This window comes from Carassius auratus, unplaced genomic scaffold, assembly GCF_003368295.1.
Source record: "Carassius auratus strain Wakin unplaced genomic scaffold, ASM336829v1 scaf_tig00019477, whole genome shotgun sequence".
In the NCBI taxonomy this organism is placed as follows: Eukaryota; Metazoa; Chordata; class Actinopteri; order Cypriniformes; family Cyprinidae; genus Carassius; species Carassius auratus.
In genome coordinates, this window is record NW_020524961.1 from 4,901 (window position 1) to 19,035 (window position 14,135).

The 14,135-nt window shown below is 38.9% G+C and overlaps 1 long non-coding RNA gene across 1 annotated transcript; it reads left to right on the top strand.

Annotated features, from left to right (window-relative positions):
* Window positions 1-525: 525 nt before the first annotated feature.
* Window positions 526-6,182, top strand: LOC113076255 (uncharacterized). The gene is made up of 2 exons (XR_003281149.1): window positions 526-630; window positions 5,669-6,182. It is a non-coding gene; the product is annotated as an uncharacterized LOC113076255 (long non-coding RNA).
* Window positions 6,183-14,135: the final 7,953 nt, after the last annotated feature.

Sequence of the window (14,135 nt, forward strand, 5' to 3'; positions counted from 1 at the left end):
TTGTGGGCTATCATTCAGAATTTGCAAGTTATTTGTTCATGCGGTCTACCACAGAGTCTGACCACAGGCTGTAAGTCAATTATCTGTTGTAAGGTCAATTGAATTATTCATAGCAAAGATTTGACTCAAGAATAAATCAAATGTCTCTACTTCAACATGCAGTGAATGACAGTCCGTTTCATACAGTGAACATCAGTGGAGTCCCAAACAACACTGGACCTTATTACTTTTATTGTTTGGACACACTCAAGATTTATTTGAAATATCTTCCATTGAACCCAACACAAAATGTAGTGCCTTACAGATGAATCATGAAGATTCAAAGTTCAATATAATGTAGATAAATATAAATCTTTTACACTACTCAAACTTACATCATCACAAAAAGATTTATTTCGATCACTCGACCTTCCTATTGAATAGGAGAATGGAAGTCACTACAGGTTTGGAATGAAATGAATGAAAAAACAAAAAAAACAGCCGAAAATCAAATAACACACTTTCTCTTGCCTCTAAAGACACTCGCCTTTTGGAACGCTTCAAATCCAAACTATCATCTGCGATTTCGGAGTCTCCTAGTGTTCCAGAGGAAGACGTCGAGGAACTTGGCGAGGATGACGATAAGGGCTGGTGAGTTGCTTTTACACACTTCTCCATTCCTACAGAGGTTTAATGCACTAATGGACTTGCAGTTGTCTGTGATCAAATGCATTCTCAGTAACTCGCGCCTCATTGGTTGTCCCAATGCACAGCTACCGTTTCGCATTAAGGTAGCCGAGCTATTTATTTGGACTAACATAGCGAAACGTTCCTACCTCTCTCCACATCAGGCACAGCTGCTTGCCTTAAGTGTGCCTGAGCCACCTCGCTCTCCAGCCAAGTAATGCGCTTGGCCCTGCAGCGCGCTGACACCATTAGAACAGTATGCAGTGTTTGTTTTTGCTGCGCTGCAATAGCCACTTGTGGAGAAGTAGTTTTCTCAGCTGACTTAACTGAGTAAATAACTGCTTCAGCAGACGGAGTGCCCAGATGGAACGTGTCTCACCCACCGAACGCCAGACAGGGCACGTCAACCTGCAGTCAGACGCGTGCTGTCTTTTAACAGACGCTCATTACTGGTGCCAGCAGAACCAGCACCCGGTGATAAACCATTGTTGGAATTTTCCATAACACCAGCATATGCTTTGGATAGAGGCGTGCTGGTGTCCATACCAGGCTTTTTAATCAGCATAACCAGTGGCAATCACTTTGAAGACCAGGTTTTGGATCCAGGATCCAGCTCGACCAACATCAAACCAGCACTAACTGACTGCATTGCTAGCAGTCACCCGTGTCTCCTCAAATCCCCAGCTTTGAAAATGAAATACTTCTTTCTGTTCTGTCAGATATGTCCTAGTTTGACTTCTGCAGCCATTGTAAATCAATAGAGAAGAGTGGGGTGTATCGCACACCTTAATTGAGGAAACATTGTGCAAATTTTTTTTACATGCATTTTACATTTAATTTTTAATTTAATTTAATTTAAAATGCAACTGTATATTTAGAAGAAAAGCTTCCATAACATCCAGCTGACTGTGGCATGACAGCTAAAATTTATTTTGTCATTAAAAACTTTTCCAGGGCCCAAAATATATAGGACGTGTGAAATATTTAGTGTCTAAATCGTGTAATTTTTTGCCATGAATTATTAAAACATTTTTCCAAAATGGTGCCTGTGCCAGTGACTATGATATATAATATATATGTAGCAAATAAAATGCAAAAATTTGCAATCATGTTCAGAAAAGTAGTCTTTAAGAATGGAATTATTGATTTTTTTTTTCTTATTTATGTTCAGATTTTTATTTAAATGATCAATAATTTACATTTTTCTCGGTGCTTTAGCTTTATCCCTTTGTATGTTTACCCCTAACATAGCAAGTTGTACACCTTTTTATTAAAAAGTTATACTTTTAGATCAGTTATCAAAACTTACTTATAATTTCAGTTTGTGGCAGGTCAGGTAAAAAGTGGCATATCTTACCCCATACTTCCCTACGGATCGTTTTCACAATATCACTCACTACTTGACATTGTGTTGGACATTGTTTACGTCATGAGCTGTAACAACTGCCTCGTCTGTCTGCGTGTCACTGGAGACATTCCAGTCCAACAGCGTACTACGAGATTATGAAGACAGAAAAGAAATAATTACCATGTCACAGCGCTGCTAGATCACTAAATCACACACACCACTCACTGAGCAAATATTAAGTCTGTTCGGTTTTATTTTTGCTCTCTGTTAAATATGAAGACTAAACACAGCTTAGATTTTCTTTTTGGCATCCTCTACATTTTATATCTTTTTTTCAGTCCTGATCTGATGGGACCGTTTCCATGTCGGGCCGAGGGTGTTATTGACAGCTGAGTTCTTTGGCCAGGATAACATTTATGATGCCGCGAAATGAATCAGGCTCCAGGGAGCATCAATCTTAATGCTGCATGCGAGGCACAAAGTTATGGCCCTGATTGTGCGCTTAAGTACACAAATAGAATATCAATTAGAAATGTTTCAGTTTGATTCTGTTTTCTCCATAATCTTCCTAGCACATGTGATGAAGATGCATGCGTTTGTAAGTACGGCCTCTGAGATGGCGGTAGGTACTTAAAAACTGATTTTGCTCATCCACATTTATGGCTTTCAGTTTGAAAGATGTGTTTTTCTATTTAATGAACGCTCAACTTGATTGGACGTTACTGTGATTCATAGATACACTTTATATCTAAAGCCCTGCCATGACCAGTGCGTCACACGGCACTTCTAGTTTTTCCGAGGATTACGGGAAGCAGACTGGTAAATCATTCAGTTTTTTCGGTCTCGGTTAAAACGTATAGCCTCAGCGGTTTGCTTTTTTGGGTCCCGTACTAACGTATACCCTATTTATTGATACAGTTCATTGAAAACCCAGGGTAGTTTTCCGTTGGAAGCGTTTGAAGTGACTCTGTGGGTTGGATGTGGCACGTTTATGCTTAACCGTTTGGTAGACGTCCGCGGCAGTCGATTCGCACTTTCGCAGGGAAACCGTAAATCATAATCAAACGTAAAGAATGCGGTCGGGCACATGCGTCTGCGGAGAGTAATGTCTTTACACTTGATGAATTATCAGTCTTAATGGTGTGCGAATCCGTGCTGGAACGGTGACGTGCTTAAGATAAAGCGAAGATCTGTCAGACCGTCGTCCTCCCTCTTCACGCCGCAAGCCGCCGCAGGGAAATGAATGGACATGGCGTGTTTTTCTCTCATACTCTCTTTTCATCAAAGACCTTGAGTCTTTATCTAAATATATGCACTCAGATGCTCCAACAAATACCACATGTGAGCGCAAAAGGGGGGCGCCGTCTGAGCCCGTGTTTCCTATCAGTTACTTTGTCTTCAGAATGAACTGTCATTGCTGTCTAAGGACCCCCACGACGCTGGGACATTTTAGGTCTGACTCCAGAGAGGAGGAGGGACGGGAGGCCCCTTGGTGCTAGAAAAACAGCAGTGGGAAGTCTGTACCACTTTCTGAACGCCTGTTGCACCCCACGAACGGAACATGGGTTACAACAGGTCAGACACTGGAAGTCAAGTCTGGGCCAGATTGTAAACTATTCCATCTGTGTCTGCGTCTACAAAAACCCCTTTTCGCCCAGGCCTCCGCTCCTGCTTCCCCCTCTTTTGCAAAAGCGAAAGAAAAATAAATTCAGGAAGAGGCTTCCGAGGGCCTCGGCATCATGGCGGGAGCCCCTCCCTGATAAGAGCCCCCAATCAAACGGTGAGATTTTTGCGCGAGCCATAACTCTAGGCGAGGAGTTCGACGGGCTGTCATCACCGAGACTGCTAGACAAATTATCAGAGCCGGCTGCTTTACACGACGGGAGTCCTGCGGGTCTGCCAGAGTATAGCCATGACATTCTAGATGAGCTGTCACATCTCCTACGGACTTCAAATGGATGCAAGCGTGCACACACACACACACACACACACACACACTGGACTGAACACTTAAAAATGGGCTCGCACGCACTCGCAGACTTTTAATGCGTCTCTTTGGCTGAATCCAGGGGTTCTGCGATGGCTCAAAAATAGCAGCGTGGTGGATTACTTACCAACCAGAGTGCTCATAATTTTAGAGAGCAGGCCGCTTCCATTCTTCGGTTCCTTCATGCATTCATCTTGACTCGGACAACCGGCTCAATTTAAAAATCTTCCTTCAGCTCCTACAGTTACTTTCTGACACACTTCTGCGAAACCACCAAAACTTGCACCGTATTGAATGACAGCTGGGAGCCGTTGAGTTATTGAAACGTCCCGTTACGTCTTGTTCTTTCAAAGCAGCCCTGGGCTTTGGAGGCGAGTGCATTTACTATGATACCTGCACCGCAGATCTGGATTTGTGAAGGATGGAGTCTTTCCAGAAATTCTGACCTTCACCAGAATAGCTCCAACAGGTGTGGAATGTCAGTTCTTTTAGCATCTCTCTTTGGTTTAGATGAGACCCCAGAGAGCCATCTGGCCGTGTCCGTGATGTATAACAATGACCTGTTTCACCCTTCCTGACGTTTCTTTGAGGTTCTCTCCATGTCTTGATTCAGACAGTTCCTCTGTAGCCATCATCTCAGTATGAAATGTAGGTCAACAGAGCAGAGGTGAGATGTGTGGATATGCACCTCATCCTAGGCTTACTCCAAAAACAACGCCCTAAATATGACCTCAGACAGAATGAAAATCCATTCATCATTTACTCAACGTCGTTCCAAACTTGTATGAATGACTTGCTTCTTTGGAACGCAAAAGAAGATATTTTGAAGAACACGTATGGTTAGTTAATGGAGAGCAGAGCAACATTGGAGCCCATTAACTGTGATTGTAAACATGGATGGGTTTGGAACAACATTCGAGTCATTTCTCTTTAAATATCTCAGCGTAGACATCTGAAATCATAGAAGATGTAAGTAGAACCACTCCGATATGACAGAACTGTATTTCTGTGTCCTGTTGGCGTGGTGTAAACAGTGTCTTGGATTGGGCTGCAGTCTTCTAGAGTCCTCAGGATGCTACTTTAGCCAGCTGTGAGCTCTTCTTAATGATGCTGGCACTCAGGAATGCTCCGTGGAATGTAATTCTGCCTGCCAATCACCTGCAGTGCTGCCGTGAGGAGAGAGCGAGAGAGCATTTCTGAAGAAATGCAATGTAAATGAGTCTCTGTGCTGTATTATTGAGACCTCCTTACATGGACCATCGTTATAAAAGCTTAAGCTGAAGATCAAATTGCTAATTTTTCATGCAAATTATGTAATGAGATATGCAGTCAGTTAATCGGTTAAAAGGCAATTGCATGTGTGCATGCACCAAACTGGATAAGTGTGTGTGTGTGTGTGTGTGTGTGTGTATGTATGTATATATATTGATTGCACCTATCACAGTAGGAATAAATGACAGATTTTTCATTTTTGGAAGAGTTATTTCTTTAAACATACTTTGAAACAGGCCTTTTGTGGACTCATCATAGTCGGAAGTCTGCTCTGACTCGATCTGTTCCACTGGGAAATTCCCAGCACTTGTAACACTGATTTTGATGATTTAGTGGCCCGTGAGCTGTGCTTTGCTGTTCTTTTGAACTGCACTCTGTTTCCCCCTGTGATTTAGGATGGCCCATGTTCTGCAGTTTGATGAACAAACCAGAAAGGTAAAAGATGCCAACATGCAGGACGAAGACACGTTCGAGATCTATGATCCACGCAACCCCGTCAACAAGAGGAGACGAGAGGAGAGCAAAAAACTCCTGAAAGAGAAGAAGGCCAAGAGGTGAGACTGTCCGTCTGGAGTGACTCCTACCATTAGAAATGGTACAACATAAGGCGGATAAGGATTTCTAGCTGAGAAGAATTGAATTAACTGTAAGTGGGGAGATATCTGCAGACTCTTTCTTGAAAAGACATTCATTTCTGTCTACAGATTTTGAGAATGCTTATGATGATGGCAAACATTTATTGTTTTTAACCCATAGATGTAAGAAAAATGCCGCCATCTTGTTCTTTTGGTTATTTTGTTTTTTTTTGCATCTTTATGCCAAACAAACTTCTTCATGAACCGGTTTAATCATTCTCTTGAAGTGAAAGTGTATGTTTTCGTCACGGTAATAAAATGTATTATTTCTGCATTGTTGCATTGTTGTCCACTTTGTGACCTAACTAATAAACTGATTAAATTCACTGTCCAACTACACAGACCAAATAATCCTAAAACTGACATCAGTAATAGTAACATAACTGAAGCAAATACAGATAGAGGGCTAGGTGGTCATTACTTGACATAAAACTATATGGTGTGAAAATACATGCATTGATCCAAACTGTAACAAAATTCAATGGATCAATTATATGATTTAATAATTGATCATGATTAAAAAAAATTAGCCATAATGACAGTAATGATAGCAATATGTTGCAGAAGCCATGCATGCTCTCAGACACATTTTTTTTTTTTTTTTTTTATAAAGTTGTTAGCAGCCCCAATTGTGCTTTAATGCGCCTTTACTTGATTGTGTTTATTATGTGTTATATGCCATTAATCGTTTAATAGCTAAACATTTCCGCCCCTTCTGAATGACATTTATCATTAAATTATTGTTTCTGTATATTTTCATGACACTCATAATTTGCGCAAATGAAGTAACATTTGCTTTGTTCTTTTTAAAATACATATTTTTAATTGAATTGGTTCAATAATAATAATTTCAATGCAATGGCAGCATCTCACAACTATACTTCGTATGGTACATCGTAAAAGAGAAGCTGTGAAAATGTGCGAGAGCTGGATCCACTCCACATCTGCCCTGAATTGAGCGAGTCCGGACCTCTAGAGTTCAACCTGTCCATTAAATAACAGCAGTAATGCAAGACACACATGTCCATCGTGAAGTAAACCAGAGTCACGCTTGACTCATCCTGCAGCCGTACGTCAAAAAAAATAGAGTCTGAATCATAGTTTGCACAGCCATTTTTAATTTCCCCAACCAAAACCATCCCATTTGTTTAAAACTGTGGCAAGATAATAAACAGTGCCTATCGTTTTTCCTATCGGTCTCAAATTTTGTTACCAAAGAGCAGAGTCCATTGGTGCTCCTGATGATGCCGGCTGACTGTGGTTTGGTCTGAATGATCTACCACGAGTGCGCGACCAGCAGCGCAGTTTGGCCAGCGTGCAACCTTTTACTGCTCCTCTGGGATCACGCTTAAATTTTCATATGGAACAGGAAGGAGAGTTAATGTTACACCATAAGAGCCGCGTGGCCAAAGCCGCTGCAAATTTAAACCAGGTGGGACGCACCAAAGCCAGTGCAGCTACTAGCGCTCTGACTCGCTCGACTGTGCCTCTGTCACACCGAGACTTTTATAAAACCACCGGGTCTGCGATTTCAACACATCATTACACCACGCAAGCGTTCAGGGCAGTTCCTAAACATAACCGGGACTGGTCTGATGATATATGGTGGATCAATGGAAGGAGAGTTGCTGTCTGTAATAATAATAATAATAATAATAATAATAATAATTGAGAATGAGAATAAAAATAAAAAAAAATCAGTTCAAAAGATAAGAAATTATGTAATGTTGTCAATAAGTATTATATAGTCAAACAAATTAATCATACTACTGAATAAGCAAAATCTTTATAATTGTTTAACATATTACACTGAAAAAAGGCTTTGAAATATTTTCATATAATTGCAAAGAAAGTAGAAAGACTGTGGTATTTTCTCAAACAACATACTCTAGTAATCTGTGTTTTATTTACAGCTTCAAAAAATAATTATATTCCACATATTTAATGTGTGGTTATTAAATGTTTGTGCTCTGTGCAATTTTCATTTATTTCTTGTGTTGACAGTTGAAACCACGATTGTGGATAAAACGTAAAATTTATCTTAATTATTTTATGTAAAATGTTATTTTATTCAGAGCCCTGCACATAAAATGGGAGGATAAAAAAGATGTTGTGATCACTAATTAGTAATTCGTTTACATAACATAGTTCATTAAAGCGTTGCCACGTTTGATTCATTTATTTCCTTGTTTTCGGTAAATCTTGGCTATGCTACTAATATGTTCTCTCTTTTTAATCCAGTTCAGTTGTGGCCACAATAATAAAGATAATAGTCATCATTCATCATCATCAATAGATTTTAAGATTGTTTTACAAATATTTCATTATTTTATTTGCATATATTAATAAAAAAAAAAAGAAAAAATGATTTGTTGTGTTGGTTCTGAGACTGGCTCTTGGTCATGCATTTGATTTAATATTTGAATTAATTTTATTTAATATTTGTCATAATTTTCTAAGTGCTACAGTAATTCACATCAGCTCTTTTGCAGGTGACTGAAGAACCCAGAAGTCACACAACTGAGCAGTACTAAAAGAAATGCCATGTATAGTCTAGTTTTACACACAGAATTTTAGTTTGTCGCAGATTAACATGGGATAAAGGCAACAGCGTTTTAATTTTGCACACACACAAATGCATTTCATGGGCATGGGGCTAGAACGAAAGCTGGCAAGAAGCACTGTGTGGTATAGGTTAGGGCTGCACAATTAATCGAATTTCTAATCACAATTACAATTATGGATGCAACATAACATGGACTTTAAGGTGAGACAAGACAAAACATTGTGACACTGAAAACACTTAACATTCTTGTCACTGGCCAAGATACCAAATACCCATCATTACTGCAGGTCACATGACTGTGGGAGATTGAATGTAGCAGTAATGTCATTATCTTGCTCACTATCTGTCTCTGCCCTTGTGAATGAGCACTATAAATAGATCACTTAATCAATTTTCCCCAGTCCAGAACAAGATGAATCCTCACTGCCTTTAGACCCTGTAGAAGCCAAGATCTTCCCGTTCTTTCGCCTTTTTTTCCTTGGCGTCTCTGCTGCAGGAAAAGGACTTGTCTTATCTGCTTACACCTTTGGTTTCAATTGAAACTTTTGATGCAATTATTTTAGGTACCCTGTTTATTTTCTCACTGATAACATAGTGGGGTTTGGGAAATGGGGTTGTGTCCTAATATTGTTTTGGTGACTTAATCTGTTGGAAATGTTGAGTATCTTTATTATTGCTGGGTAAAAAAAAAAAAAAGGGTCCTCAAACTAATCATTATTTTTAAATGACTGAAAATACCTTATTTGTGTTACAATGCAAGGTATATCAATCTTATCCATTTTATTAAAAAAATTTAATATATATCAAATTTGCCATTGTACTAATTTATTGTATAGACTGTTTTCTTAACAACTAGGGTACATCAATCTTATATCTTACATCTTTTCATAAAACTTTTATGTTTAATATAAGCTAGTCTTGTCTTTGTAGAATTGCAGATGTGTGTTTTTTCATTGAGTAGGTTGTATTGAATCAACCTAAAAAAATTATTTTTGTTTTAAGAATAGGAAATACCTAACATTAAAGATCAAAATAAGTGCTACAGATGTGAGAATGCGGAGTTAAACACGCTCACTCGTTCTCTGCTGTCTCATGTCTGTTGAAACGGTTGTTCATTTTTAATTTGGGTACGACACAGACATGTTACAGGTAATAATTTAATCAGAAAATCATGGCACACAAATCAACATACAGTCCAAAGTGGCTCCAGGGTGAAGCGGAAGAGACAAATTGTTGAATAAAATAGATGCGCACATTAAGTATTCTATAAAATTTTGGTTGGGATCCTTGCTGTCTATGGAGGGTCAGAGAGCTCACGGGATGCGTCAAAAATATCTTAAAGGTCCCGTTATTTGCGCTTTTTTGAAGCTTTGATTGTGTTTACAGTGTACAATATAACGTGTTCATGTTTCGCGTGTAAAAAAAACAGTATTTTACACACAATTCACCTATCTGTATACTGCTGTTTTCACTGTCATAAAAACGGGCTGATGTCTTTCTTGTTCTATGAAGCCTCTCCTTCAGAAATACGTAATGAGTTCTGATTGGGCCAGCAGTTCCTGTGTTGTGATTCGACACCAGCTGAGCGCACGCTGCCCTCCTGGAAACGTGATTGGACTAGAACGCACGTGCTGGAGATGTATTTATAATCACAGGAGCGTTTTTACTGACGAGATGCGCATGAAAATCGCATTCGTTTTTTTGCACAGTCCTAACATCTAGTTAACAAAACTAAACAGCGTTGCACCAACTTAAATAATAAAATACACTTACGGGTTATGGTCCATAAACAACACCTTCTCCAGACAAAGAGGGAACTGCTCCATCTTTCAAGAATAATCTTTGTGTCCCTGGGAAGCCCATACAAAGATGATTGGACTCCAAGATGAAAATAACAGCGTTTGAACGACATGGCAAACAAAAACACAGCTCTTCCTCCTTCTCCGTCGGAGCACAACAAGGCCACGCCCCCCTGTTTGTGAATTCATATGGCCGGAGGTTAGTCAAAAACTGTTTTAGTGACGTCATTACTGCAGGAACTAGAGGGCTGTAGTCCAAACGGGTCGTTTTTTGTAGTTAAAATATCTCACTTGGCATTAAACTTTTGAGCTTTAGAATTTTACAGATATTATTTAACAACAACATTACACACTAACTAAAGTTTAAAACATGGGATCACGAAGAAGGGGACCTTTAATTAGTGTTCTGAAGATGAATGGATTATGGGTTTGGAACGACATGAGGGTGAGTAAATAATGACAGAATTTTCATTTTTGGGTGAACTAACCCTTTAACTCATGTTTAAATCTTGCTTCTAGTTGGCTTATAGGCTACTTTTTTCAATGAATTTGATTGAATATCTAAAGTAATCAAGTTTATCTATTTATTTATATACAAATTATTCATTAATTTATTTTTAACACCACATCCTATTTTTATTGTTCTGGGCTACACCCTACTTCCCTACTTCCAGCCGTAATGGACACAAGTACAAATGACCTGAAGGTGGACGCTTTTACAATTACACTAAAAGGACTTTTGCTTGCTGTAAAAGTAAAGACTATCAGTCAGAAGACAGAAGCATGCAGTGGATTGTGAACGACAGGTTTTTCAGTGAAGTTTTAACTGAGCAGCCTCATAACACTGAAGGGATTCACTTGGAAGCCTGAGTGATATTACCCATGAATCATTTGCTCCTGACGCAAATTATGTTCATCTAAACAGGACAGTCTATTCTGTGTCTCTCCATCCAACACAGTCTGATAACAATCAACTGTGAAGGGCTGCTAATTGTGTTATAAAGCATAACCGAGACTTCAGAGAGATGATTTCATCTGTCAAGCACAAGAGGTGGATGTCAAGAGGTCTGCGTTTCTGATTGAACTTCAGACAGTGTGAAGTAAACCGTCATGTGCTATTTAGCATTACCTTGGAAAATCCGGTGTGTTTGCGCTCCACAATTCATGTTAACATTTAATGTAATTAAATTTATACGCTCCTAGCTCAATTCACGTTTAGTTCCTCCTCTTTTATGGTGTTGTTCCTTTTAGATTCATTGTTTTCAGCATAAAACAGTTTACTGTGCAATTGTACAACAAAACTGTTCAACATTAAGTTAGACCCTGAGTTTGTCTTTCTAATCATTTATCAGAATTTAATGTCTTGTTCTTCTGAAATAACTTTCCTTTTTGATTGACATGGCCAAGGCCTCTTAGTTTCAACCCATTCCCTCCCACCACCATTAAATGACAAAAACTGCAACAGGTTTAGGCTGCTGCCAGTTTAAGACTGATTGCACAGATCTAATGTATTGACAAGCATTTTGACAAGTATTTTCCCTGCTTCATGTTCATGTTGTCTACTTAAAACATAACTGAGTGTGTCTTTTGCCGCTCGGTACACTTTAAAACACTTTTTTGTTTTGTATTATGCACATCCAGCAGGGGGCTGTATACTTATGATCATCATTACACATGATTTAAATGATTTGGGACTATGCTGGATGTCATTGACCCTCAGTTCCAGAAATGGGCCAGTCACCAGGGGGCATATTACAGAAAGATCCTAACTTTAAAATTGTATCTTTTCTGTTTGGAAACCATGGTAATTTTAGGTAGGACCACATTTAGGATAAAAACCCATTACAGAACAGCGTTTCCTAAGTGTGTTATCTTATCTTAACTACAGAAACCTCCTTACTTGACAAAAAATCCTAAAAGCTATCCTTAATTCAAAAGTATTTGAAAAATAACAGAAAAACAATACAAACAATTGTTGGACAGCATACAATTGTGCTGTCCAACAATATTATTACATTTATTGGTTGCACTTTTTTTTAGTGTACTTACATGTACTTATAGTGTTCTTACAGTGTATTTATCTAAAAAAAAAAAAAGTTCTGGTAATACAGGGTAACTACATGGGGTAGGGGTAGGTTCAGTGTTAGTACCTAGCTATTACATAGTTATTGTAATTAATAAGTACATAGTATGTACATGAGGAGCGGGAGTGTAAAATAAAGTGCTACCTATTTATTAATAACTGAAAATGTAGAACGGAGATGTTTAATGTTAGAAAGACCCTTGGAGGACCCTGAAGATGTCTTACATTTTGATGACAAAACACATAAGTACAGACTGCCACACAACATGATATTACACTTAGCACAGGAACAGCAACCATCATTACAGAGAACAACAAAGTATCACAGAGCATTAACGGTTAAAATGCAAGTGCCTTACTGTTTTTTTGCAAAAGGCGATTTTTTGTTTTGTTTTTCTCATCAGCAGCTTGCAGTGTTGGTATATTGGTAACAGAGCTGAGAGTGGATCGTCGAGCTTGATAATGCAATTGAAGGTTTCCTAACTAGAGAGATAAATGTATGCATTTAGCAGACGCTTTTATCCAAAGCGACTTACAGTGCATTCAGGCTACACATTTTGACCTATCATGTGTTCCCGGGGAATCGAACCCACAACCTTGCACTTGATAACGCAATGCTCTACCACCTGAGCTACAGGAACACTAGATAAGATGCATATTTGTAAGATAGGATAAGAATCCCAAATCAAGTTAAGATTTGCTTCTGTAATACAAATTTCTGATCCTAAAATCCTAATTGAACATCTCAAATCTTAAATTAAGACCTAAGATAAGAAACTTTCTGTAATATGCCCCCTGAGCTGTAAATGTTGCAGGTAAATGACATCATGACAGAACTGATTGGCTGATGGCTACACAAGAACTCCCACAGTCACAAACGCTTCTCCTGAGGAAGATTTTAGACAGGGAAGACTAAATATGTAGTTCCCTCGAACTGAAAATGTTCTCACAAATTTTAAATCCAGACAATTAAAGTCAGTGGAGTCCTATATATGTATATATTTGTCCCTGAATGGACAAAACTGCAGAAATACGCTCTGATGGTTACTGGTAAAAACATCCAGTGGGCATCTCATTAAGAATCTGTCACTGGAATGAAATCTGTCAGTAGCAGCAGTGCTGGTGCCAACCGCAGCGTCAGTGAGTGAAATCTGATAGTGTGTAATGATTGAACCATCAACAAAAACACATTCATTTTCCCTCCTGTACTCGCCAGACTTCTGGATCCATGGTGCACTGCTCATGAAGACCTTGGTACTAAAGGAATTTGACGAGACCGATCTGGAATGAATATTATTTCCCGAAAATTTTAAAGCATAGAAAGGAACCAGTCAAAACAATAAATTAAGCCCGAGTCTTCAACCAAGACCAAGGTTAAACTCTAAAAAGGAAACCTCAAAAATATTTTACTTCGGACTGAACGACATTTTGCATTGAATTACACCCTGGATGGTTGTTATCTAACCTTGCAGTCTGCGACTGTAATAATATTTCCATTTAAGGCCTGCCTGAATGTATACTATGGGAGACCAGCGAAACTTGGGAAAAAACCCTGAACTTTAAATTATTAACCAATGAAGCAATCTTAACTCTTCAGCATGGGCTGAACTTTGTCATCGTCTCACCTGACACATAAACATAAACATCAGAGTCGCTTTCATGGATTATTCATTAGTTTCTATTATTAAACCTCCCAAATGTTGGGTATTCTGGAGTTATGATGAAGCTCCTCATGTCTGAGACCGTTCAAGAGGCCACGCTTGGGCGGCGTGCGAGACT